Source organism: Passer montanus, unplaced genomic scaffold (genome assembly GCF_014805655.1).
Source record: "Passer montanus isolate IOZ18808 unplaced genomic scaffold, ASM1480565v1 scaffold11, whole genome shotgun sequence".
Classification (NCBI taxonomy): domain Eukaryota; kingdom Metazoa; phylum Chordata; class Aves; order Passeriformes; family Passeridae; genus Passer; species Passer montanus.
In genome coordinates, this window is record NW_024357613.1 from 19,095,435 (window position 1) to 19,122,420 (window position 26,986).

A 26,986-nucleotide genomic window follows, 5' to 3' on the forward strand; every position below is an offset into this window, starting at 1 on the left:
TTTTTTGTTTGGTTTTTTTGTTGGTTTTTTTTTGTTTTTTTTTACTTGAAACAAAGTCTCAGCACAGCAGCCCGATGCACGGCGATGCCAGGCAGTCGACGGTCTGAGAGAAGGACTAAGGCGCTAGTGCGGATTTGTTGGTGGGTTTTGTTGTTGTTGTTGTTATTACTAATAGACTTATTCCTCCTTCCCTCCTCCTCCTCCTCCTCCTCCCCCCCAGGCACTAATGGCCGGACAGCGGCGGGGGGTCCTCGGCTGCCGATGTCGGGGAGCGGTGTGAGCGCCGGGCGCGCAGGGAGCACGGCGGCGGCGGCGGCGGCGGCGGGAGCGCGGCTCTGCCGCTGCGGGGCGGTGCGCGCGTCACGGAGCCCCGCGCGTCCCGGGAACGCCGCTCCCTGCGCTCCGCAGGTTCTCCTGGCCGCCAGCGCTGGGGCCGGCTGCGCCCCGGCGTCAGAAAAACCCGCGGGCGGGGAGCGAGGGAAACGGGGACGCCGGGGCGGGGAGCTCGCACTTGATCTCCTTCCTCTTGTTTTTTCTTCCAAAGCACAACCTCCCCCTCGCCGCAGCCCCGGGAGCTGTCGGCTCGGCCCCGCGATGCAGATTAACTGATAGAGGGCTCCCGGGATAAACCCTCTCAAACTGCCGCCCGCCTCTGACTAGAAACAATGGCAATTTCCTCAGTGCGGCTGCAATTAACGCCGCGTTTGTTCCCCGCCAGAGATAAGGCTGTGCCCTATGGCAGCCGCATCCCTTCCCTCGGCTGCCGCCGGCCGCCCTCCTCGCAGGGCAGGGATGGAGAGCCGGGGCTCGCCCGCGCGGTGCCAGTGCGGGAGCCGCGCTGCCCCGGCTGAGAGCGGAGTTTGCCAGGCGACAGCGGCTGAAGTGGCACCGTCGGCGGCGGGTGCGGTCAGACGGGGGAGGTTCATGAAAAAAGCTTTGCCACAAGCGAGGCGCTCCCTTTTTTCTTTTTGTTTTAAATTCTGCTACGTCTGGGTATGGTTGGTATGCTTTTTTTGCGCTCCCCTCCCGCTGTGTCCCTTCTGCTCCTCAGGTCGGGTTGGGTTGTCCTCTGGTTCTTCCCGCTGGCGTGAGATATTGGGGCAGTCTGCACGACAACAGATATCCAGCGTGAAAATTAGGAGATGACATTTTAATAAATGCTGCTGTCAGTCAGCAGCTCTCAGCCTGGCTGTCGTGTGCTCCCACTGCTGCCATTCTGCAGAGAGCACAAGGCCCTGCTGAGTTCGTGGTGCAATACAGCCCCTCCATGCCTTCAAAGTTCATATGCATCATGCCTGTGTGGTTTTGGACACGACCTCCCACCCCGTTGAAATGAAAGTTTAAAGTTCTGGACAACATCCAAACCAATCAGTCCTTAAAGCAAGCGATTTTCTCCCCTATGGTCCTGTTCTAGCCCCTGCAAGGTTTGAATTCCTGTAATACAGAGCTTTTATGATTACAATTACATGCTGCACAAATTCTGATCAGAGAGGTATTGCTGGTCACAAACCACTTTCAACCAAAGTAATCCAAAGCACGGTTATAGCTTTTTACTGTATTTTCCATAGGTATAAGCTGTAAACCACCTCCCTGCTAGCTTTTGCACTCATAAATATGTTATATCCCTGTTGTCAAAATAAAACAAACAATATCTACCCAAAGCAAGGAAAATATGAGAGATGTTCAGGTTCTGTGCCCAGCAAATGCAATGCAATGAAAGCTGAACTGTTATTGGCTTAGAGACAATCAAATTCTCTCACATTTGGTGACATTCCATACTATCTGTGGGTGATCATCATGTCACCTAAAGTACTTAAAGGAAACTTCTGTTCATTGACAGAGTGATATGAGCAGAATAAATCAAAGGTGTACATACAATGCAATATTTGAATAAGTTTTTCATCTCCTTTATATTAAATGAAGAACTGTAAGGTAAGTCACAAAAGACAACTTGGATGAGTTCTCTTACCTGTTCTCTATGGCACTGGCAAGTTGTAGCTCCTTTAACTGTGAGTGGAAATTAAAAAAATAATGAATATACAATGTATGGTAAGCCATTGTCTTTAGACATCTCCTAGGTATTCCAGCTCAGCGATTAACTTGAACTTTTCAATTTTGTGAAGACATGGCAGTGCTGGAGAGGAGTCTGGGATGGAAGACTCCTTAACCTCTTGTCCACAAAATGAAGGGAACGGTGGAAGCTGCACAAGTCATGCTTAGGTTAACTATGGCAGCTGAGGGGCAGAGGGGTGGGAGGTGGTGGGACAGAGTGGTATGGGATGGCAGCACAGAGCATTCTCAAAATTTGTTTACAAGATTTGTGCAGTTTGACTTGAACAATTCATGTTTTGATGACTGGAACTAAAATAAGCTGTACCATTTTTCTGAGTACACAAATATCTGCAATCCACTTGCAGGTGTTTTTCTACTGGAATTGAGGCCAATTTGAGAAAAAAAAATTGTTTGCCAGGTGTCATGCAGCATTTGAGGTAAAAGAAAAAATGTTATTTTTTATGTATATATAGGTTATTTTGATAGTCTGTAAGTGAGAGTCAGGATATATTTAAGTCTGCAAAATATAAGTAGGTAGAAATGTGACAATGCGTTTGTTTAAATTGGGCATGTGGATCACTTGTGTTTGGAATGGTCCTATTTTGTGTGTGCATTTATTCCTAAGCTACAGCCTGAAGGGCAGATGCAAAGTGAACCTATGCACATAATTTGGAAATATTGAGTAGATCAATCTTGTTTGAGTACCTCTGTTAAAACCTAGGAATAATGCATTAATGCAATCCCACACTGTTTCATGGGAGGGCTGTCAGCCCTGCATGGTGCACGTGGTGCCATCTGTACTACAAAGAAAGTATCAAGGCACTGAAAGAAGTGTTATGTTGCTCAGTAGTAGTGTTGTAGGGATAGGCACAACATAGTGAATGCTAAATTTATAGTGCCGCTTTCTAGACTCAATGCAATTGTTTCAGCAAAGCTGGGCTTGATCCCAACTAGGAAAGAGGGAGGAAAGTAATGTTTTTAAGTAATGTCTGTATTAATGAGAAAAATGAGGCTTACCCAATTTAATATATTGGATGGAATAAATTAAAGGGCTCGTTTAGTTAGGTTTTTTTCCCCCAGACCTGCAGAAGCACTCTGAGATCTTTGGTATCTTGGTGACAGCAGCTAGATGATTTCAGTCTAGATTTTGGTGAACATGGCACAGAATTCAACACAATTGGAATTGGAATTACCACTGACCATTCTGGTGCAAATTTGAAAAGGAAGACCACAGTTTAAAGAAAGTGGCTTTGGAGAATGGATTGTTCTCTTCCTCAATCACCAGTCACTCTTAGGGGGACTGTTTTCAAGTGAAGGTCACTGTTGCAGCCTTCAGTGTCACTCCTTTGAGCAAATAAGACAGTCTATCTGCAGTACTTCAGGCATACATTTAAAAAAAATCTTAAAAATGTTTTTAAGAAGGACTTTATTAATTACTATTATTATTATCATCATCATCATCATCATCATCATCATCATCATCATCATCATCATCATGATGTTTAACTGACTCCAGAGTTATGTATGTTCTTCTGTGTACACAAGATAGGAAACTGTTGTTATAGACTCAATTTACAGGTAAGAGTTGAGGGATGGTTACCCTGAGCCTCTTGGCTTATGTAGAAGTGCCACTGGTCTGTTTCCCACATCCCACTTTTCACAGATATGCAAGGCCCTTCAAAATCCCCTTTGGCAAGAATAGACTTTCTACTCTGCATTACATATTCTTCTGCAGAACACCAAGCTGTGTTTCCCAGCACCAAGTCAGGAAAAATGTTAAATTCAAAGCTGGTGTGACCACTTGAAGAGAAATGTTATGTAATTTGGTGTGAAAAAAGAAATAAAATGGAAGATGCTGGCCATATTACAGGTATTATAAAATTCATAAGAAGAGAAGAAAAATACTTTGTTGTTCCATCAGATAGAGAACAAATGCAAATTGGAAAAAAAATTCATCGACTTGCACTTTTTTTCTGGTCCAGGATGTTACAAACCATTAAGACTTTAATGCATTTCTCTATTAATTTCAGATTTTAAGTGAATTTCACCAGTGTTAGTTTTCTCTCTGTTATTAAGAGGAAAGATTAATTTAATAAATAATAGGCTATGTGCTGCCTTCTCAATTTTAAATACACTTGGAAAGTTTATATGATTCTAATTAATTTTATTAGATAAATGGTTCCTATATTCATAAATAGCTAATTAATAATGCAGCACCAGTAGATGGTGCTCAAGAATATATAGCATAACTGGAGGCATGGGTGAATAAAATGTTCTGGTTTGAAATAGAAAAATTTTGGCAAAAATACTAATTTACTTTTGGGAAGTTGATTTTTCATCAATAATGTCACCTTCCAAATTCTATCAAACCTTTGGTTGGTTGAAAGTTTTCAAGTTGAAGAAGTTAGTGATTTACTTGCTTGTTTGTTTTCATTCTTTGTATGTCTTTTTCAGCAAAGGTTTTCACAAGTAATTCTAAATTGTGCTACTAGCTTTAAGTATTTTGATATTGTCATTCAATCCAATAAATTCAATAATAAAAATATAACTGGGCTAGAAGAAGTGAAACTTATGCAATAGGTGATGGGCATAGCATGGGCAGATCTGAATCACATGTAAGGCCTGTGCAGCATCCTACCACAGATGGTGGCTCTTGAAGGCTCCTGAGGAAGGTGCAGAAAACCCAGAACATGACTGTTTTTCACAATCTGACTTCAGAAAAATCTCACCTAGTCTGCAGTATGCAGAGCTCTTTTTAAATGTCCAAAGAAGTTTTAAGTTCCCCTGCAATAGTAATTTAGCTAGTTTTAACTCCATGCATTCTTCTTTTCTACATAAGCACCTAATTGTTTTCAATCTTAATTTTTTTTTCTATCTCAGCATTATCAAATTATGAGTCCCACAGCATAAATTCTAAGTGAAAACTGATGTTCTGTTAGATTTGCTAGCTTTTTATTTAATTCAACATATTCATATGTCACCATATTCTTGTATTAATGCAGGAAGAAGTGAGAATCTGACTTACTTCTGGCAGTTATATCATATTTTTGCCATGCCTCTATTTAATATCCTTTTAAGATATTCCACTCTGTTTCCACAAAACCCTGCTTCTGTAATTCTTGTCCCTTTCCTCTTAAACAATTTCTAGTTTTCTGATATCTTTCTAAGATGTAGAAATCAGCAATGCACACAGCAGTTCAGATCAGGCTGCAGCTCTGATTTTTATGACATTGTTTTTCTTTATCATCTCCTCTTGATTAATTTAATATCTTGCTTCTTCTGAGAGCTGCTATGCTGAACAGAGGTCTTCAGTTTGCTGTCCATGTCTCTTCTTTTTATCAGTCTCCCTTCAGAAACTTTGTCAAGCAAGTTTAAATAAATGATGTCTATTGGTTCTCCTTTGACCACTTCAGTAGTTTACTGATGCGTTGAAAACATTCCAGCAGATGAGTGAGGTATCATCTTCCTTTGCACAGATCTGTCATCTCATGGTTTTGTGAGTATTTTATTTTGTTGGTTTTAATTTGTTAGGTACAGAATGTAAGACTTATGAATCTTTGATTCCCTGAATCGTTCTAAACTCCTTTTATCATGTATGTGAAACATTTGCTATTCTCTAACCTTCCAGTAAAGGAGTTGTTTTTCAATTAGAGATTGCATAGCTCAACTACTTGTTCAGGATTTTCAGTCTTGGTGGCTTCCTGCTTTTCAAATGATTGATTTGTTCCAGCACCTCTTCATCTGATAGTACCTAATTTTTATTACCCAAGAGTAGATATCTCCCTAACATCCTCTATTGTGAAGACTGATGCAAATAAATCTTCTGTGCTCCTAGCAATGTCCTTCTCCTTAATTGCTGTCTTTATTCTCTGAAGTTCCCAGAAGACATAGTTACTCTTAAAAGTTTCTTGCTTTTGCTATATTTAAGGAGGCTCTTTTAATTTGTTTTTGTATTTTTAACTTTATGCTTTTTATAAAAGCATATATGTTACCTTTGCTATCCACTTTTTCCCTTTTTACCTCTTTGCTATTACAGTCCATGATAATTTCCCTCATTTCCTGAAAGCTGCATTTTCAGATTATGACAATTCCCAGCTTGGCTCAAGTAGCATCTCAAATCCTTTCATTTCACTCCACTGGTTTGCAACTTACCTTCCTTGTTTATCTCCTCCCCTCCCCCGTATGTGCATTTATCAGTGGAAATATTCTTGGTTTTGGAAGTAACATAAATGCCACATTTTGGCTAGCATGCATTCTATTGAAGGCCTTTGTCCAAAGGTTAGTGGTGTGACTTTTTTTTAATATCTTACATCTTGTTAGATGTGTTTAACCTCATTATTTTAAGACCACTTTACATATTAGTTTGGATGGTCTTAATCCTTGACTTCTTTCTGCTTATTGAAATTTAACTCTAAAAATATGTCTCAACCCTGTTTTAATAATGGTGTCCAGTTTATCAAACTGAGCTCATTGATTTAAGGCTGTCTTATATCTTGCAAGGTGACACGCATTTCTCAAAATAGTTTTCTTTCAATTATGTGGTGTTTCAAGAACCAATTTCCTATAGTTCTGAGAAACTGTATTTTTAATCTTTGTTTCTAATTGGATTGTATAAAATTTATTACTATCCTGTTTTGTTACATATTCTTGCTTTTTTTCTTTTTCTGTGCTGCACCCTTGGTATCTTAGTTTTGACTTGTATTTTTCAACATATGTCTTTTCGTGCCCTGGGCTTCCATTCTCAAGTACAGCCCTTTTCCCTTAGAGGATTTTTTCACACTGGAATTTATAGAATCTTTTATGTACAAAGCAAAATTCCTCACAGAACTGATTCATTCAGTTATTCTGGGGCAGTTTACAAGGCATTGTAGGTTTTTAAAAAAATTATACCATAAAGCCTTCTTCTATTGGAAAGCCTTCTAGTTCACTTATTTTGCTTTTAATTTTTAATTTTGCATAAATATTTCAAGTTCTTTATTTTTTACCAGATGTCATTCTATGGCACATTTCCTGGATTTGTGCTTCTTTGGTTGCATTTTGAATGGATACTCAGAAGTATTTGTATTACTAGTAACACTTGTAGGTTACTTGGTGTTCTTTGCCTCTGTTTATTAGGTGTTTGGGGAAAAAAACAACTTCTAGCCTTTCAATCTATGGAATCAACATTTTCAATACATTACGTCTTGCATATATAATTGCTGTCATTTGATAAGAAGCTTGCTGCTATTTCATGCATGCACATAGTCTGCTAGTAAAATTCTAACTGGCTGTACTGGTAAAGTTATGAGAAAATCATTGCAGTTCCTACATGTGGGCTAGATAATAAACTTTAAAAATTAATTGGAGAATATTTATGCAAAGATCAAAATAAAAATAAGGCCACAGTTTTCATGTTAATTATCTAAATGCACTGAAATCCTCTTTATACTGGGAGGAGTACAAATATTTTAAAAATGCACTTTCATCTCTGATGTTATTAATGTACTCTAAAATATTGCCTAGTCATTAATCAAATTGAACTGTGATAAATAGAGAAAAACACACAAACCCCATGTCCTTTTAGCTTGTTCTACTAAAAGGAACGAAATTGAGAGTTAATGCTGAATCTGTCTTTAATGCTCTTCATCCTGCTTATGTAGGCTAGAGAAGAGTAATTTTATGTACTTTGTGTGTCATTAACACCACTAATCACAAAGGGCAGTGGTAAAAGATGATGTCTTGTGTTGAGTTTTTCCTTGCATTAATGAAAATGAAGGACAGATAAACCTGTCTAGAGTTAAAGTTTCTTCTTTCTGTAAGAGTTTAATGTTTAAAATGGTGGTGGTTTAACACCTGCAGCTAAGCCCCACATAACCACTCGCTCACTCCTGCCTCAGTCATGTTGGGGAAAGATTCAGAAGAGTAGAAGTGAGAAAGCTCATGGGTTAAGATAACAATAGATAAAGCAAAGTCTGTACACGCAAGGAAAGCAAACCCTGGAATTCATTCACTACTTGCCGTAGGCCTGCAGTTGTTCAGCTGTCCCCAGCAAAGCAGGGCTCCATCCGGTGTAATGGTTGACAGATGCCATCACTTTGTATGTTTCCCCCTTTATTCTACTTCCCCCAGCTTCATTTACTGAGCATGACTCCATATGGTATGGAATGTCCTTTTGGTCTGTTGGGCTCAGCTGTCGTAGCAGTGTCCCCTCAGCTCCTTGAGCATCCCCAGCCTCCTCTCTGATGGAGTGGGGTGAGGACAGAGAGGGCCTTGGCTGTGTACAAGTGCTGTCCATCAATAATGAAAGCATCCCTGTACTATCAATACTGTTTAAAGCACAATTCCAAAACCCAACTGAACACTTTACTACTACTATGAAATAAAATTACCTCTATCCCAATCCGAACTAGCATAGAAATGGACAAATTTATGCTGCTTGTCCCCTACAAAGTTCAGTTGTGATCTGTTTTAACATATTGATCAAGATACCTGTACAGAATCTTATTTAAATAAGTTCTTAGTGGAAGTCTTGGATTCCAGTTCATTTTTTGAGGGTTTGAAACCTGAGGTTTTTCCTTGTTATAACTTTCTAAGCCAGAGAAAAGGACAGCAGCATTTGTTTGAGGCTAACAACAGCTTTTGTTATTCCTCCTAGGCCTCCTTCAGGGATGCCCAGTCCACAATGTCTATTCAGCATGAAACACAGAAAGAATTTTCTAAACTAAGATCAGAATCCAAGTGGCTCTTTGTTCTTCTATGGCTTTGGTTCTAGTGAGGGGAAGTGCAAATGGTATGGTGGCACCATTCCTGCTTTACTGCTGCTGACAAAGTATGGCCTGCCTTTCTCTTTAAAATAAAGTTTCTCTGAGCTTGATTTGAAGGGAGGATTCAGAACAGTGTATCCTGAGCATCCAGAAGCGATACTTTGATAATGAATTTTTGGGAGGATCAAGTATATCCTTTGTAACAGTATCCCCAGTTATCTGGGGCTTTAAGTTTCCCCTCACTAAGAATTATGTCTTTCTGAGGCACATAGTTCTTCCCAAGAAACTTAGTGTAACAAAAAGCTGCATCCTAGCTCAGGCTTCCAAATTCCATGCTAAAGAACAGGAACTGAGATCTCAGCACAGTCCTCCCCTGCATGCTTGTTTGATCCAAATGCATACATTTTTCAAAAAGAATAAATTAATATGATGAGTTTTTACAGGTTGTATTTTCTCAAATACCCAGTATTTCCATGGAAAGACCATTCAAGGATTAGCTAAGTCAATCAGGAAGCTTCACCCTGGAAAAGAAAAAGGGACATGTTATGAGATTATGGTACTAGAGAATCAGGACTGGCAAGGAAATATGAGCTGGGGATTGATAATTTGCTGTCCAGCAAAATAATAGCAGGCATCATAAAAAGCTAAAAGGAGTCAAGCTCAAAGCAGAAGAGTTGCTCATGAGGCAAGTAACTCACCTTGAAACTCCCTGCCAAAGGATGTTGTAGATAATAAAAAAATAAATAAAAACCAAATTTTCGGGGACTCAGGCAAACTGGACAAGCGTATGAAAGAGAAATCCAGTGGTGGTGGGGGTTGTCAATGAGTGTGCAAAATCAGATCTACTTCAGCAATTCCCCAGTGCTGAAAATAATTAGAAGTTGGGAATGTATTAGGGGAAAATCTTAAGCCTCCTTTAGCATTTCTAATGACTTCTGAAATGGAATGTGGAGCCCAATAAAAATTTAGGGCAGTACAACCATTTTAATCTTCACTCTTTTTGGATATTTTAATAGCGACTGGAGAGGTAGATTTTCAGGGGTGAAAATCTGAGATTTTTTTTCCAGAGATCCTGCAATGGTTGAAATTTGGAAGCAAGCATTGAACATTATTGTTCAGAATGTCAGGACATCTATTTCAGTTTTAAAACATTGGCTGAGTGCCCATAATTGCCTTAAGTGAATGCTCACATTTAAAAATTTGAGGATATAGTCCAGATTCAGATCAAGTTGAGATCCAGGGATGAAATTCTCAAGGTCTTTTATCTCTGTCTAAACACCGTTAGTTTTGTAAACACATTATCTGCAATTCCCCACATCTTAAAGGAGGAAGAGGCTATGTCCTATTCTAAAATTGTACAGTATCTAAAATTTGATTGAACAGGCAAGGCTTATCTTAAGGTAAACAAATGTTTTAGAATTGGGAATAAAAGACATACTTTATAATTTTGGAAGAGAATACTTGGGAGAAGAAAAAAATATGCTCTCTTAACCAAATAATTTACTTGGCTGCATGGTGGGTGTCCAGAGTGAATTGTTTCATAGAAGCAGTCTGCTTAAAAGTGTATGTATATGTCAGACACACTTTTTTGTACTGAAACACTCAGTATTTCTTTTTTGAGATTGTATTGAAAAAAATATTAAAATATCTGAAAAAGAGGAAGCATCAGACAGTAACACAGTAACAGCCAAAGTCAAGAATGACTAATGCTGCTTACTGACATGGCGAGGATGCCACTAACTCCATGGTCAACAATTTGTTCATCCATATGACTGTCAATAAGCAGTTCATGGTCCACAGGTCTGCGAGGAGGTGCTGTGGAGCTCAACTGCTTGGGGAAAACAGATGTGAATGTATCATTCAAATTTTAAGAAATGCAGATTTTTGGATGTGTTTAAATATGTATTTCAGGTCATTTTATTAGTCTTCTGGCATGGAATTTTAAAGGAATGGCTAAGTTTACTGAGTTACAGAGTTGTATGTTGGCAGTAGTTCAGCTTATATCAATGGCCTTGTATCAGTGTAAAACATATGTGAGAATAGAATCATGCTCTTGATATGTGCTCTAGGCTCAAACTGAAGTGTGAGAGGAGAGAAACACATTTATATTACTGAAGGGCAAAATATTCTGTCAAAATAGGGGGTATTACTGTTAGGAGCTACAGTGGCTGTCATCATTCTGAAGAGACACATTTTGACAACACTATACAAAATATGAGAGGTTGCAAGAAAAGTAGTTCCCAAATTGTCAGGCACAAGGAAGGACTATTTGGAGGGTGGGTTTTTATTGTTGTTTTTAAAGATGAATGACTATGGGTGAGTGAGTGAAAGGAAATGACAGAGATGTACTAATTTATATAGCTATCTACCACTGAATCCAAAAAACCCAAAAAATAAAAGGAATTAACCAAAACACAGTATAGAGCATCTACTCCAAATGTATTAGACCTCCTGCTAAAAGCCGCAGGTTTTTGTCTTTCATAAATTCTGGCAATGTTCTCGGTCCTCTCCTGCCAACAGTGTCTGATTGCACTGAAATATTTTCCCCCTCTATTTCTCCCTTTCTTTCTGTCTTTTGCCTTTCTCTCTTCCTTCCTGAATGCACACTTGAATCTGTTATTTCACTGTTGTTAATCAGTGAATCCTAGACCTTTTATTGAAGTGATATAACTGAAAATTTCTGGTGAATGATTTATTGTCCTGTTCTTGCTGAACATTGCTGACTGTTATCACAGTAAATGTAAGTAGTGCCACTGAAGTCAGCAGATCCATGCTGAATTAATCAGTATGGATTCTGGTCCTGAGAGTCATAATTGATAAAGTCATTTGTGTGCTTGAAAAAAGTCGTGAATGGATGTCTCAGTATAGGTTCCTTAAAACTGGCTTAACTGTACATTTAATTAATTTTAGAAGGTGTCACCTTCACACAGAACAACTCAGCTTCAAAATGTTTGGTCTTGGTAAATGTCTTTATAATGTGATTATTCATAAACTTTATTTTTGTTTATTAGTGTTAGGTTTTCATCTGTGCTTTATATTCTGTGTATTAACAACCAGGCTTTTAAAAATAAGTTGGTTACCTTGCAGAAGGGAAGCCAACAGATGGCTGTAGTTTCAAACACTACAATGTGCTGTATATTCAAAAGTGGCACAGGGTTAAAAAAACCCAATAGTTTGTTTTCAGTGAAATGCTTAGATATGAACATATTTCTATTTCATACCCATCTTAAGTGAGAGAAAGATACTGAGAAATAGTTAATGATGAAACTGCTAAAACATGATATTCAAATATACTGACAAGAAGCTGCTCTAATCTCTTTTCTTCCTGTCTTTTATATGCCTTCTCTGGCTTCTTGTCTCTTTGTATATTTAATACGATACTTTCATCCCATTTACACAGCCTTGCCTAATCTTTTTTCTTATATAGCTCTTGCACTCATTTTTCTCTCTCAGCCATGTATTTCTATGTCTTTTTTCTCTTCTGTGTATTCAGTATTTCTTCTCATGCTTCTCTTATGCCTGTGCTACTGGCTTCCTATAAGCATCTTTATTGTTAGACTGTTTTCCATATTCTAATTTTATCATCTATTATTGCTCTTTGAATTCAATTCCCAAAGTATTGTTTCAGCTACTGGAAATACAGTTAAAAGTTCAAGGATATTGCTTATTTAAACAGTAACTTTCTTAAGTTACCAAGAACATCTGACAGTGAAGAACAAGATTCCTTCCTTGACTGTTCGTACAAGATGGAAATATTTCTCAGTCCCTTTCTGCCCACCATTCCTCAGAATACTGTCCAATTAATGGGATATGTATTGGAATCCATCTACCCGATTTTGGACTGACTGCTAAAATGCAAATAGATGGATGACATCTTAAGTGCAGATGTCTATATCTGGGCTGCTTATTCCCCAGTATGGTCAACAAATAGAAACAGGTGATTCTAATAATGCTTTTAATTTAATCTTGCTGTGGATCTTAGAAGTAAGTTAGCTGATTCCCATGAGGAGAGTTTTTCTTTTCCCTGTTCTGAAGTAAATTTCTGGGGCTGTGTGAGATAAACCTTACTTCTGCTAACTCCTATAGTAGGCTGGTAAAGTTAATTCTCTGTTTGACTTCCCAGTTTCTTTGGGTATCCCCTTCCCTAAATCTGTTTCTGTGTCTAATTTGAATGAAAATCAGACCTTTTATAAAATTTCTCTGCTAGAGACTTGCTGACAAGACATTGTTGTAGAAGGACTTGCAGGTGTTAATGTCTTTTTTTTTTTTTTTACTGCTGGTCTGTTAAAAACAGAGATGATATTCTGAGTTCTCCTTTTCTCTCTGCTTGTCTTCATTAATGCAGTGCTCTTCTGCCTGTGTCTCCTTTCCTGAGTTATTGTCTTCCAACATGTCTTAACAAGTTTCATTAAAACTGTGAACCCTTTGGGGCCAGGGACATATCTTGTTAAAACTTAAGAAGTGATGTAGAAGTGATTTTTAACATGCTAGAATGAAATTTAAATATAGATATGAGATATAATAAAACTCTGTACTCACATACGTGGCCACAGTTGGAAATGTACACTTGAGAGCAGAACAAGGGGCACAGTCTGCAAAGGTCGGGCTCGCTAGCTATGTATTCAATAATTAGTAATAATATTCACACTTTTAAATGTAACTGATAGAACTTCACCATAAATTTTTTGTTGTTGTTGTTGTTTAAAAGGTTTGGTTTGTGATACATTAATGAGTATTTGTCTAAATTGCTTATTGATTAATTAACTTTATGGATCTGAATATGCACATTTTCTTCAATCTGATCTTTATTATGGAAAATGCCATTGAGCAGTTAACTTTAATATAGTAACTGCTACTGAGTACTTAGAAATAAGGATGTAGGTGGCATGTCTTGTGAGTTACCAACTGGCATTAATTATGAAGTTGAACTTTTGCACTGAAGTCCTACTACCTCTGTGGTTTTAATATAGAAACTATATCTCTTATGAAAACATATTTTTAAAGTGTTCATGTGGATTTTTCTCCCTGTTGTATTTTTGGACAGAGGATATTAGAAAAGTTTAAAATTGTAGATGGTGCAAAGAAAGAGGAATAGAGGCAAATTTGATATATAAGAAATCTGAACTGTTTCTATAGGCTCAATATGAAAAAAATTTGTAAAGCTCAGTTATTAATCACATGCATTGTTAACAATAAATTTGCTAATTCTTGTCCCATTAGGGGAACCTTCCACCAGACCAGGTTACTCGAGCCCCATTTAGCCTGGCCTTTAACACTTCCAGGGATGGGGAGTCCACAACTTATCTAGTAAACCAGTTCCAGTGCCTCACCACCCTCTGAGTAAAGAATTTCTTCCTAACATTTAATTTAAGCCTGCCCTCTTACAGTTTAGAACCATTGCCCCTTGTCATGTCACTATCTGCCATATAAAAAGTCACTCTCCCTCTTTCTGAAGCCCCCTCAAGGTACTGGAAAGTTGTAATAAGATCTCCCCAAAGCCTTTTCTTCTCCATGATAATCAACCCTAACTCTCTCAGCCTTTCCTTACAGGAATGATGTTCCAGTCCTATCATAAACTTAGTGTCTCTCCTATGGAGTCATTCCAACAGGTCAACAACTTTCTTTTTCATTTTAAGGAAAGCATTTTCCCCATTTTTATCTTAATTTACTGTGTTTTAAGTTTAAACACTTGCTCACTTGCTTTTTATCCCAGCTGGTTGGTAATAAGGTGAACATAAATGTGAAATCTGAGAGTTTGGAGCAAGAAGATGACTATGAAACATACACAGTTTTTGTTTCCTGACAAATCAGATGGAGAAATAAGTGAAGACGGAAATGGGCACGATTGTCTGAAATGAGAAGAGTAATGAAGTAATTCAGAAATATTTCATCTAAGTAGGCGTGTCACAATTACTTTCCTTACAGCAGAATTTTGCCATTGAGAACATTCCACATTCAGCCCATGACACAAAATTGTAATTATTTTCCTTCACTGTTTGACTTGACAGTTTCTACTTGACTAAGCTATAGCAATGGATAAACAAATTGTTGACCATGGAGTTAGTGGAGTGAAGACATACAAGGCTAAACAGCACAGGTGTCTTTAGTCAGAAATAAAAGAAAAGGAAATTGTTGTAGTGTATTTTATAGTAACAGTTTATAATGCACTGATGAACACACAAACATTTTTAAAGAATTTTGTACACTTATGTACAATTCAATTATCTGGAAAGCACTGGATTAGCAGTCTTGGCAACTACTAGATATTTACCCAACTCTGATCACAGCAATGTTTGACTTCTTAAGTATTCCCTGCAGGTGCAGATGCCCTGTCTTATTACAGTGTTCCTCTCTTTAGCATTTTCGAATGCAGTGCCAAAGACACCTGTGTAGCATCTATGTACAGGAAAAAGAGGATCTTTCAGAAAACCAGGATTTTGTTTATTTGCCTCCCTTTCCCTTCCCACTCAGCAAATCAACCGGGCCATCCTCCAGGACAATGGCCAGGTTCTTGTTCCAGACTTTTCCACCCTGAATGTTTTCATTATTTATGTTTCAACAGCATGGAGGAAAAAAATTGAAATATTCTTGACTTTCAGCTTTGTGTGTCTTCCATGTGAGATGACTCTAAGGAACGGGAATTACCAAGAATTTTCTTTGGACTGAACAGTATCAACTAGCCTTCAACAGTATCACAGTTAGTCTTCAACACCCTGTATTGATTAGTCAGTAGGCGGGTGTGTATTGCATTCTGCCTCAGGCATGCATCCCCGATTTGCACTTTTACAGATTTGTCTTGGACCAATGTCAAAGTGACTTTTGGGAAGTCCAGCCCTATAATGCGTGAAGAGCCAAGCTACAGGACACACTGTGAGGTAAATAACACAAATGCAGGGAAAGAACTTTAAGCACAGGGGAAGGACTTTTATTGTTTGCTTGTGGTTTTTCCTTAAGGAAAATTTAAGGCAGCCCTTTGAAGATTTCTTTTTGTGTAAAAAACGTGAATGGACAAATCCTGTCTTGGTTTGCAGCATTACCATGAGGAGAAGATTAACTATGACATCCTTTGCTTGATTTTCTATAAATTTAGGGTGATATACCAGTTCTAGTCAATTAATTCAAGGGATTTCTAGCGAGAAACCTGTCTCTTGGTTATGTTAACGTTCTTCCAATCTTTATCTTCTCTGCTGACCTAGCAGTCAGTGCTCTCTCCAGACCTGAAGCTGGATGAGTTGGCGGAGCCCTCTGCATGATGCCTTGAGCAGCTGCTGTGAAGAACCACAGGGCATTGAGAAGCTGAACACTACATCCCAGTAGCCCTTTGTCAGTTCTTTGGCCATGAGTTCCATGAGTCACAGTGAAGGTATTTTACTCTACTATATTTCAATTCCCTTGAAAAACAAAAAAAATTACACAATACTGTCTCCTAAACTGATGCTATGAAGGAATGCCTTAATTTAAGTCTTTTGCATCCTACATATCTAAGACCATATATAGAGATGCACTTCATCCACATGACCAGTCCAGAAAATGACTTTATGCCTCATCACTATCTCCTCTGCATGACCTGTGATGTGTCTCTGGGTGTTGGTAAATTGAGCAGCTTTCTAGTCTTTATTAAAAAGAGACAGTGATGAGGGTAACCACAGGGCATTTTGGTGTGTCTTAGCCAGGTGGAAGAGTGGAGGGTGAGTTAGTGTTCAAGAGCTCAGGTGAGACATCAGACATCACCACCAACAGGCCTTTAGAAGACAGTGGGAAGGAAGAGGCAAAACTCACCAGCCCAAGTTTCTTCCTCTGTTTCCAAATGTTGTCAAAGATGCTGGTAGAAAATTAAACAGCATCTCCCATGCAGTGATACAGGGTAGATCTCTCAGATGTATCCCAGAGCAGGTTTTTACAGGTGTGCTGTGAGAACTTATGGAAGAGGTATAATGTGTGAAGACTCCTTGTTTTCTGAGCTCTGGATGTGCTTGGGATATGCTGGTATGATCGTGGAGGCCTGAATAGAACACACCTTATGGGGTTGATTTTTGGAAGTGCTTGAAGCATACCATCACATAGACACAGACAACCCAGATAATGTACTGTTCTCTATAAAACCCCCTAATCAGTGATTATACAGGAAAAGGGATGAAGCACAATGGACAAGGTTACTTGAGTAATTAATATATGCATCCTCTTTCTCTGAGAGGGCTGACATTCAGTTTGAATTAAATGTTCTTTTTCCTTATTTTTCCAGTATTTGGCACATCTCTACCACTGCCAATGTATGTGTCACTTTGTTCTCTGTTTTATTTTGTGGTATGATTATCTCTTCCATAGGAATGAGGGATGGGGAGTGAAAGCAAATCACTGAAGTTCAATTTCATGAGGGAGAAAACGTCCAGACACTGTGAATGTAGCAAAATGAAGCAAACTTGCATTATTTTTCCCCACCACTCCCTTTTCATTGGATCTGTTTCTTTTTAAATAGTTTTTCTTTTTTTCCATTTTACTCTACTCTCATGTAATGTATTTATGATACTGCATTGAATAAGCATAATTTTTCAACTGTAGGTTTGAAGTGTTTCAAAAGATGTTCCAGTAACTATATTCCGTAGACACAAAGATGTTAAATTACTTTGCCAAGTTAACTAAGGAAAGAACAATAATAAAAATGAGAACAGAGGACCTTTTTCTTACTCTATTCTTCAATGACAACCTGTGATGCTTTTAGTACAGAACCATGACAATGGATGCAGAAAAGCTAGGATGTGTTCATAGATGACATTCAAGAAAATTAAAATTATTTCTAATAGAAAGGGAATGAATACCCTGACCTCTTTATACCTTTATGTACATTAAATTTTATTCATAGGAGTAATTTTTCACAACTCAATAAAGTTATTCATTTGGTACATTAAATTAAGCATAGATTTAAGTGCCTTCAGGATGAAAGCATTGTGAATAATATTAACATTATCAGAGTTGTTTTCTGTTTTCTTTCTGAACTCATACTCTTGACCTTTTGTTGTAATTTTTTGCTTTGGGTTTTTTTTTTTTAAATTTTGTTTTGTTTTGTTACTGCCTGCCCTTCATAAGGAACTGTTATAAGGGAACAGCTAGTCCTTGTCTTCTGTACTAGGTGACTGCAATTTGATCTCAAACAGATGAAAACAGTGAATGAGTTGAAAAATAAAATGCACTATGAAAATCCATGAATATGGGAAAGTTACACCATGCAGTTAAAACAAATAAAAACCAAAGCCTTTGCTGCCTTCTACATAAAGTATAAGTTTAAGTACATAAGCACTCAGCTTTTTTACAGAGCTCTCACTGATGTGTTTTTTGCTAATTTGTCTGTTTGTACTACTTTAATATATTTTGCAAGCCATTTTCAAGGTAAAATTTGATATAACTAAATTTACCTTTGAAAAGATTAAATGTAAGTGGTTTAAAATGGGTAGTTTTAAGGGAACACCATCTGGTACATGGTTATTAAAAAAGTCCATGAAAATATTGCATGACAAAATTAATACACAGCTAAATTACCATAAAAACCTAAATTAACAAGCCAGTTCAAAATGCTGATTATGATTAATTTTGTATATAAGTTTGCATAATTTTGAATCTCTGTTATGACCCCTGGTGAGATGTAGAAGAGATTTTTGTAGGACACAAAATATAGCAATATTTGAGGGGATTAGTAGTACTTGAGGGGATAAGAACCAGTAGAAGTCACTCAGCATTTTTTCTATCAGGTTACCCTATTAATAAACATCTATAATAATGAAAGAATTGCAAAATTGGATTTTTGAGGAGGTTAAGTGGGATTTTTATAAGCTCACTTTTTATGAGAGACTTAGAAGTCCACTGAAAGTTATGACAGATATGAAGTTACTATGCATTACTGTTTAATCTAAAATACTGATCAAAATTTCTTGGACATTGCATTTTTGTTGACATTTCATATTATTCTTTCCTTGGTCACTGAAATCCCATTGCTCCATATCTATGGTGAATTATGAACAGTCCCTGTAGTATTAGGCTGATTAACATAATAGGAAGCTATGTGCAAAATAAGCAAAAATAAATAAATAAGTAAACAAAGTGCACAATCCATCCCTGTCAGCATTCCCAAGACATTAAGTGAAGGACAGTATTGCAATTTCTTAGTGTCAGCAGTTCTGGTTTTGACAAGGTGCAAACTTTGGTTTGACAGAGATAGTCTTCAAAGCGATACAACAGTTAGCAAACACCCTTATATGTTTTGATTTCTAGGAAATTGAAGGTCAGTTGTTACAAACTGCTTAGGGAGACAAGCTGACAGGAAGATAAAGGGAGAACGCTCTGGGAGCCGAAAGATGGAGGCCTTCATCCATTCTGAGAGCAGCGCATTCTGGTAGAGGGGCTGAAGGTGTGTGCAATGAGACAGGGAGCTGCAAAGGCAGGCTTCATGAAACTAATACAATTTTTTCTTCTTGCATGACAGCTTAACCCACTGTTGTAGCACAGGCCTTGTTCAGTGGTTCAGCCTTTGGGAATGTCCTGCAAAAGTAAAAATGTGGTGCTGTGCAGGTAAAAGCCTGATAAATGCCTGATAATAGCTTTCAAGGCAAATTTTAATAAACTGGTAAATATTCAATGTGTTCAAAAAACATGACAGTGAAGCCTAGATAATAAATGATGCTAGCAATATAGAGGGTGGGAGCCACCCTGGAGTCCAGGCAAAATTGGTTGTCTGGTGTCACCTACCCACATTGCTTTTTTCATCTTCTCTCCCCTACATACAAGTTCTAGAACAGGATGTCTCCCTTCCTTGGGCTCCTCTTTTTTTTGTTTTTTTTTGGCCATTACCGTAGGGGCAGCCTGTGCACTACTTTGAGTCTATGTTTTAGATGGCTGAAATGAGGTGAGATAAACCATGTGTAAAGTTCATCAATTATCTTTCCAAAGTCTCCTCTCCTCTCCTCTCCTCTCCTCTCCTCTCCTCTCCTCTCCTTATTTCTTTTCTCTCTCTTGTATCTGAAACATACATGTCACAGGTGTGTGTGTTTATGAACACATAAACAAGCAGATTTGTCAGATTTGTTAAGAACGTGATTCAGCCTTCAAAAAACAACCCTTATTTATATGCGCTATATCTCTGCGTGTATGCAAATTTGAAAAGAGTCACCCCTGTCCTTCCCACAAAATTTAAAAATTTGGTCAGAAAACATTTTAACAGTTCCCTAATCAGCAGCCTGCTCTCTGTTGGATCAATAGTTAACTGCTCCTCAACTGCTGTAATAAAAATTTGTAGCCTCTCCCCAAACTGTCACAAGTGTTGTGATCAACACACGAAGAGTTTGCTGGATCTCTAATTAGCTGGCACTAGTTTAAATCCTGTCTTTCCCCCACAGCCTGTTGGAACCTAGGACATTTCGCTGGCTGCCCTGGCTGATCCGAGACCCTGGCAAGGGGCTCAGAGACCTTGGCACAGAGTCAAAACCACCTGTGCCTTTGATTTTAGCCCATGGAAAAAATTAACAACTTTGTGTGAAGATGTGCAAGTCACAAGAGTTTGAGTAGAATAATAGTTAGTTTTTCACAGGGTGAAAAAGTAGAATTTTGGGGTTTTAGAAGGGGTGTTCAAGAGGCAAGATGGAGGAATTTGGGCATGTCTTGCCCCTTCTCCTTCTTCTTGTCCTCCATCTTCTGCTGTGATGGTGACACTTCTTGATTAGTTTAGAGTAGAGACAGACTATCTAACATAGGTATTGGAAAATTATTGTAAATAAAGTACATGTAGTTTTTAGTATAAAATTAATACCACCCCAAGGGCAGTCACTGTGCTGCAACCTGACCTGCTAGACAGATCTCAGCTGGTCAGGGAAATAATGTTATAAATAAGGAAAAATAAACATCCTTGAAAAGCAGAACCAACGAATCTCGACTTCTTTGGTTGCAGGGCTGGAAGAAAAAAGGCTTTCTACTAGCTCGGGGTCATCTCAACCTCAGAACCCTGACAACAGCCCAGCTCACAAATAAAAATATATAGCTTTTAAATTAAATATACAGGCAAAATACATTAGTAAGAAAATATTTACAGCTCACAGGTAAAAATAAAATTCTTTCCCTTTTCCCTTGCTGTTGTTTTATTTTCTTTACAATGGAGACAGGACTAGGGTTGCCTAACCATTTTTGAGGAGCTGAGCACTATTTTAGGATGTCCTGATGGCTGTGTTGTCATTGCGATTGCACAAAGGTTTAAGAGCAGGAGTGAGGCCCCCTACTTACCACCTGGATGACATTGTTTACACAGTTAAGATAAACAACAGGTTATCTAAGACTGCATAGCCCTCATAGACTCATAGATTAAGGAAGGAATAGTGTCATGGTATTTTTACTTTGTAAAAAGGAAAAAAAAAGAGCTCTGATCCATCATTTGTTTGGGGGAAATTTTATAGTAATTTTGGCCTTGTTTAATCAAATTGTGAATCATCTTCTGGGCTTGAAGTTAAAAATAAAAAAGGCAGGTGTGACTCCAAACTCAGCAGGAATTGGCTACCAATGCAGTCAGAAGGAGCTGAGAGCCAAGACATCTGCTTTCACATCAGTAAAATCCTGTCTAAGAGGGAGGCATGAGGCTTATAAGTGCTGAAGTAATTGGTAGCTGGAGGCAATGAATTTCTTACTCTTCCAGAAACTACACGCTCGTGTAAGAGGCAGAGCTTCTGGATCCAGGCACCTGTTGAGTTCTGAACTCCACACAAATTTACAGAAGCAATGTGGTTTTCAGTTCTGTAGTTTTGATTATTCTTTCCTACTGGTAGCGGCACGATGTATATTCCTGAACACAGTATTGTTCCAGGTGAAGAAACAAAGCAGTATGATAAAATGCCTGTGATATTAATATAAGGATTCATAAATAGCATATTTTCATATTTCAGGTTTCATAAATTGACCCTGAATTCACAAAACATCCTAGTTTTTGAAATGTGTTTTCTGGAAAAATCTAGTTCAGTTAATCCTTCCCACCCCATCACCTCCCCATCCCCATTTCTACAGTGGCTAGGATTTCTCTGTGTCTGTTTTGTTAGAGCTCTGATTTTAGCTGGGCTCTGACAGTCCTTCCTCTTAGCAGCTCACCTCTGAGGAGGTTACTCATGGTCTCCTCCAGTTTCTTGGGCATGGTCACAGAGCTTAGTCTGCTCACCTGATACTGCTCAGTGTTCACTGCCCACAGCCAGTCAATAATTTGACTTTTACGTAGAAGTGAAGAAGGTTAAAACAAACAAGATAATTGTATTTTCAGTAGGCTAAAGAGTTGCTTAAAGAAACTAGGTCTCATATTTTAGTTACCAGGGACAACAATTTTAAGTCTTTGAGGTAATTTCAGTCTCTTGTGTTTTTAAAATAGGATACATTGGATACAATACAATGTATTACGTGTTAACTTCTAACATAAGCCCTTGAAAACATCTTTCTTAGTGCAAACCTGATACATGGACTGCTAACTTTGACAAAATATGCAAGTGTATTTGGTATGCTTTACAAAATTATGTCTGGTTTCTCATTTATTGCATGATGTACTTTTGACCTGCTAAGACCTGATGGCTGCCCAAGGGAGGTGATGTTGGATTCACCGACAAGTTGAAAAGAGCTATATTTTTTCAACAAATTAGTGATTCAGATAATTATTTAGCAAGATTTACTTATTTGCAGCATCTGAGGGCTGATCTTACATACTTTTTTGTTGTTATTTTGGTTCTAAATGTCTCATTTTCTTTTGATTCCTTGCCTTGCCTTGCCTCTTATATTTGTTCAAATCAGTGAATACAAATCCTCACAATTAAAGTCTATTTTAAAACATTCATAATTTTTTTCAAAATATGTGTAGTGCTAGATTAAATTGGTTTTTTTTACCAAGATATGATTATAATTATAATCAGTGATAAACAATAGCAAATGTGGACTACAGGGCTGAAAAAGGTCCATCAGTGTATTTTTTACCAGAAATTTTAACACACAAAGCTTTTGCCTTTATATTTCATCTGAGATTTTGGATTATTACAATTAGGAAATGCATATTAATTCAGCAGTACAGTTTACCTGTTCTGCCTGTTGCAGTCCTATTCATATACACACAACTCGTGCTACCTTACTCTATTCTGGAAAACATAGTGAATATTAATAAATTTTAGTGAATAACTTAAATTCTGTTAGAATTATTTGTTGTTCTGGGATTTTGAAACATTTGTTTGGCAAATATCCATGTTTTTTCTGTTACAGATGAACAAACTGCATTCATGGTTCAGTGTGATCCATTCATTGGTTCATGGAGCCCAAAGTCCTTCAGGAAGTGTGACAAATCCACATAATTTCCCTGAATGCTAGGTTGTGCATGTTTTGTATCTGATTAAATTGAAAGATGTGTTAAAGAAATGTAGAAAAATCCTCATGTATAAAAATCCTCAGACAGCTCCCAATAGCTATATATCTCAGAAATCTCTGGAGCATTTTGTTATTCAAAGCAAAATTGGCAGTAATTTACACTCAATAAATTGGTTCCAGATCTGCCTCTTTCAGATGATATCACAAGGACATGATTTTATGTGAGATTCCCTTACCTTTTGTCAAAGTGTGTTCTTTTAAAGAAATTTGCCATGGCAAATGCAGATGATAAAGAGACTCCCTTGCCTTGCAGAGCATGAAAGAATGTAATGGATCAATAGTTCATGTACAAGCTATGTTATGATCAAATAAAATTATCATTTTTTCCCCAAGTTTTTGGAAAAGAAGGTTCTGGATTCATGGAAAAATCATTACATATATCATTCATAATGCATTGATAAAGCATCCATTTGCTACAAACCACACAGTCTTTGCAGACAGGTACAGTACGTTTTGACTTGTACCCAAAGAAAAGTGAAAATTAAGCCTTTTAGCAGTCATGCCTTGACTCGGAAGGAGTAATCTTTTCTATAGTTTTAACTTCATTGCTATTTAACAGCTTTACCAAATAATAGTTTATTACAAAACTGACTAATTCGGTTCAGGATTTTTTTTAAGGCAGCTGTGAAGAAATACAGCTTATCTGTCTGCAAGTTGTAAATGCATAGAAAAAAATATTTAAAAAAATAACAACAGAAATTATAAATAAAAATGAAAGTGGGAAATTAAGAAAATTAAAATTTAGACTGAAAGAGAAATACTTTTCTCATGGTAACATCACTTAGACTTGAAACTTTAAAACAAATATTTGAAACATTGAAACAAAAAAAGAAAAAATCACTGTCTAGCACTGGGAAAAGGATCGCTTAAATAATGTAATATTTCTTTTATATTTTGAACTTACTAGCTTTGTGATTATGAATGGTTGTAATTTTAGGAGAAAGGAAGGAAAATATGCTTTGTTCAGATGATAGTGGTACTTTGTTGGTTGCCTGCATGTGTCTGGGAGAATAATGCTGTTGTGAAGTTGCTCATATCTCTATACATTCTATTATTTGAAGGAAAAAATACTTTCAGTGGAAATGCATTAAATAGGTCCATAGACACACATTTCTTGACTCCAGTTTAAGTTGCAGTTGCAGGATGAGGTCAACAACATCTTGTACCTCTGGTACAAGCATACTTTGTGACTTGAAATCAATGAAGTATTGGAAGCAGCAAGCATCTCTCCTGTTCTTATCTCTTTCTATAAAGGAAAGCATAAGATGGCTGATAAAGGTAGTGTTTTTATTATTTCTGTTGGCTTTGTGCCAGTTGAGGAAATTCTGGTTTTCCTATTGCAGTGTAAGTTTCACTGACTGTAATACCTCCACCTTTGACCTTTATTACTTGTTTTTTTGTTTTGGCTTTTTTTTTTTTTTAATTTCAGGAGAGCTTGAGAATATGCAATATTCCACTATACTCCTGTATCTCAGTATTTATGTACTCTATTTCCTTAATCTAGGGAAAAATAAATGAATTTTGCACTTTGTTCCTAGTTGCTGGCAAAGATATATTTGTAGAAGCTTTTTCTCCTTTCCTATCACAACATGTTGATAAGTGTTATTGCTAGAGTATAATAGTCTTGCCCCTTTTTCACTTGAAAAATATTTATTTGCATTTATTTTTCTTTCTGTTCTTATTACAGTGCTGCAGCTAGACCTTTAATTGTTGACACGCTGCTTTATGGAGCTGCTCAGAAGTACATAAATTCTGTTAGACAGATGATTGTGTAAGACCTCTTCATCTGGAACAAAACTGATCCTGCTACTTTTTTATTATTCTTTCTTTACATAGGCTATCTACAGCTGTCTGAAGATATCAGGTATCAGGAGTAACAGTCCAAATGTAAGGCATTCTCCATTCCATGTTTGTGCAAAATATAAGAATAATGCCTATTTACCTGGTACTACTTTAATTTTCATTTGAGATGTTTTGTGAAAATTATAAATTAACTTTTCCCTGGTCAAAAAGGCATTTATATGCAAGTGTTTATTGTTTTTATTGCTTTAAATAAATAAATAAATAACATGAAAACCCAAGTTCTAAATCAAAACATTAAAAGAGTAGTGAAGCATTTGTTCTCTGAAAGAAAACCTAGTAGATTTGTGTCCTTGTTGTTCTGAAGTGCCAAATATTTTATATAGACTTATAAGGAAATAAATCCAAATACTAGAATTTTTGAATACTGGAAAAGAAACAGCTTAAAAATAGCACATATGGTCAGTTGATGAAACTTTTGGTTCACCATGCCTGATTATTCTGTTATACAACTAATTTTAGAAATTCTTCTGCATGCAGTGAAAAGAACTACTGTTTCCTAATTTTGCATGTTGATATTATTATTTCCCTATATAAAAAGTCCTTTTTATATAGGGAAATAACAATATCAGGCTTTCTTTAAACAATGTAGTGGGTTGGCAAGGCTCTGGTAGTGGGAAGATACAGGAGTGGCTCCTGTGAGAACTTGCTAGACGTTTTCTGCATGTCAGATAGATCCAATGCCAGCCAGATCCAATATGAACCCATCCCTGTTCAAGGCCAAGCCCATCACCAAAGGTTGTAGCACTTCTGGGGTAATGTGTTTAAGACAGGGAAAAAAGTTATTGCGTAGGAGCAATTGCAGCCAGAGAGAAGAATGAGAACATATGGGAGGAACAGCTCTGCAGACTCTAAAGTCAGTGCAGAATGAGGAGCAGGAACTACTCCAGGTTCCAGAGCTGAGATTCCCCTGCATCCCATGGTGCAGCCCATGGTGAGGCAGTTGTGCCCCTGCAGCCCATGGAGGGCCATGGGGATGCAGAGATCCACCTGTGGCCTGTGGAGGATCCCCATGCCTGAGCAGATGGATGCCTGACAGAGGCTGTGACCCCATGGAAAACCCTGCTGGAGCAGGCTTCTGGCAGGACCTGTGGAAAGAGGAGCACATGCTGGAGAAAGTTTGCTGGGCAGGATTTGCTGCAGTGGACCTATGCTTGAGCAGGTTGTGCCTGAAGGACTGCACTCAGTGGAAGGGACACAGACTGGAGCAGTTTGTGAATAACTGCAGCCCAGAGAAAGGACTCATATTGAAGAAGTTCGTAGACTGTCTTCCACAGAAGAAACATCACACTGCAGGAAGTGAAGAGTGTGAGGAATTCTTCCTCAGAGGAGAAAGGAGAGATAAAGACAATGTGCAATGAACTGACCTCAATCCTGATTCCCTGAGAAGTCAGGCATAAAGTTGAGCTTGCGAAGAAGGGATGGGTGGGGAGGATGTGTTTTAAGATTTGGTTTTATTCCTCATTACCTTGCTCTGATATGATTGGTAATAAATTAGTTTCCCCAAGTCAAATCTGGTTTTGCCCATGACAGTAACAGCTGAGTGATCTCTTCCTATGCTTGTATCAAACTGTGAGGCTCTTTTAATTTTCTTCTCCCTTGTTCAGTTGAGGAAGGGTAATGATAAGAGTGACTTGGGTGGGCACATGGCATCCAGCCAGGGTCTACCCACCACAGACACTCATTTATGGGATCTTGTGGTTGTGGCCTTGCAGTCAGTAGCAAAGTAGCAGGTTAAATATTGCTGCATTTCCATTAGTAGCAGCTGATTACACCTTCTTATCTCTTGCATCTTGAGACCTTTTAGGTGATAATGTTAACTTCTTGCTACAAATGTCTCATGAGATGTTGTAGTAGGGAATCATGGGTTTATTTTAAATTCATGCTCATATGCACATTCTCATAATTAGTAG

General features: G+C 37.8%; 1 long non-coding RNA gene across 1 annotated transcript; it reads left to right on the forward strand.

Annotated features, from left to right (window-relative positions):
* The first annotated feature begins 16 nt into the window (after positions 1 to 16).
* Positions 17 to 26,783, forward strand: LOC120510951. The gene is made up of 3 exons (XR_005629637.1): positions 17 to 140; positions 15,995 to 16,158; positions 24,901 to 26,783. It is a non-coding gene; the product is annotated as an uncharacterized LOC120510951 (long non-coding RNA).
* Positions 26,784 to 26,986: the final 203 nt, after the last annotated feature.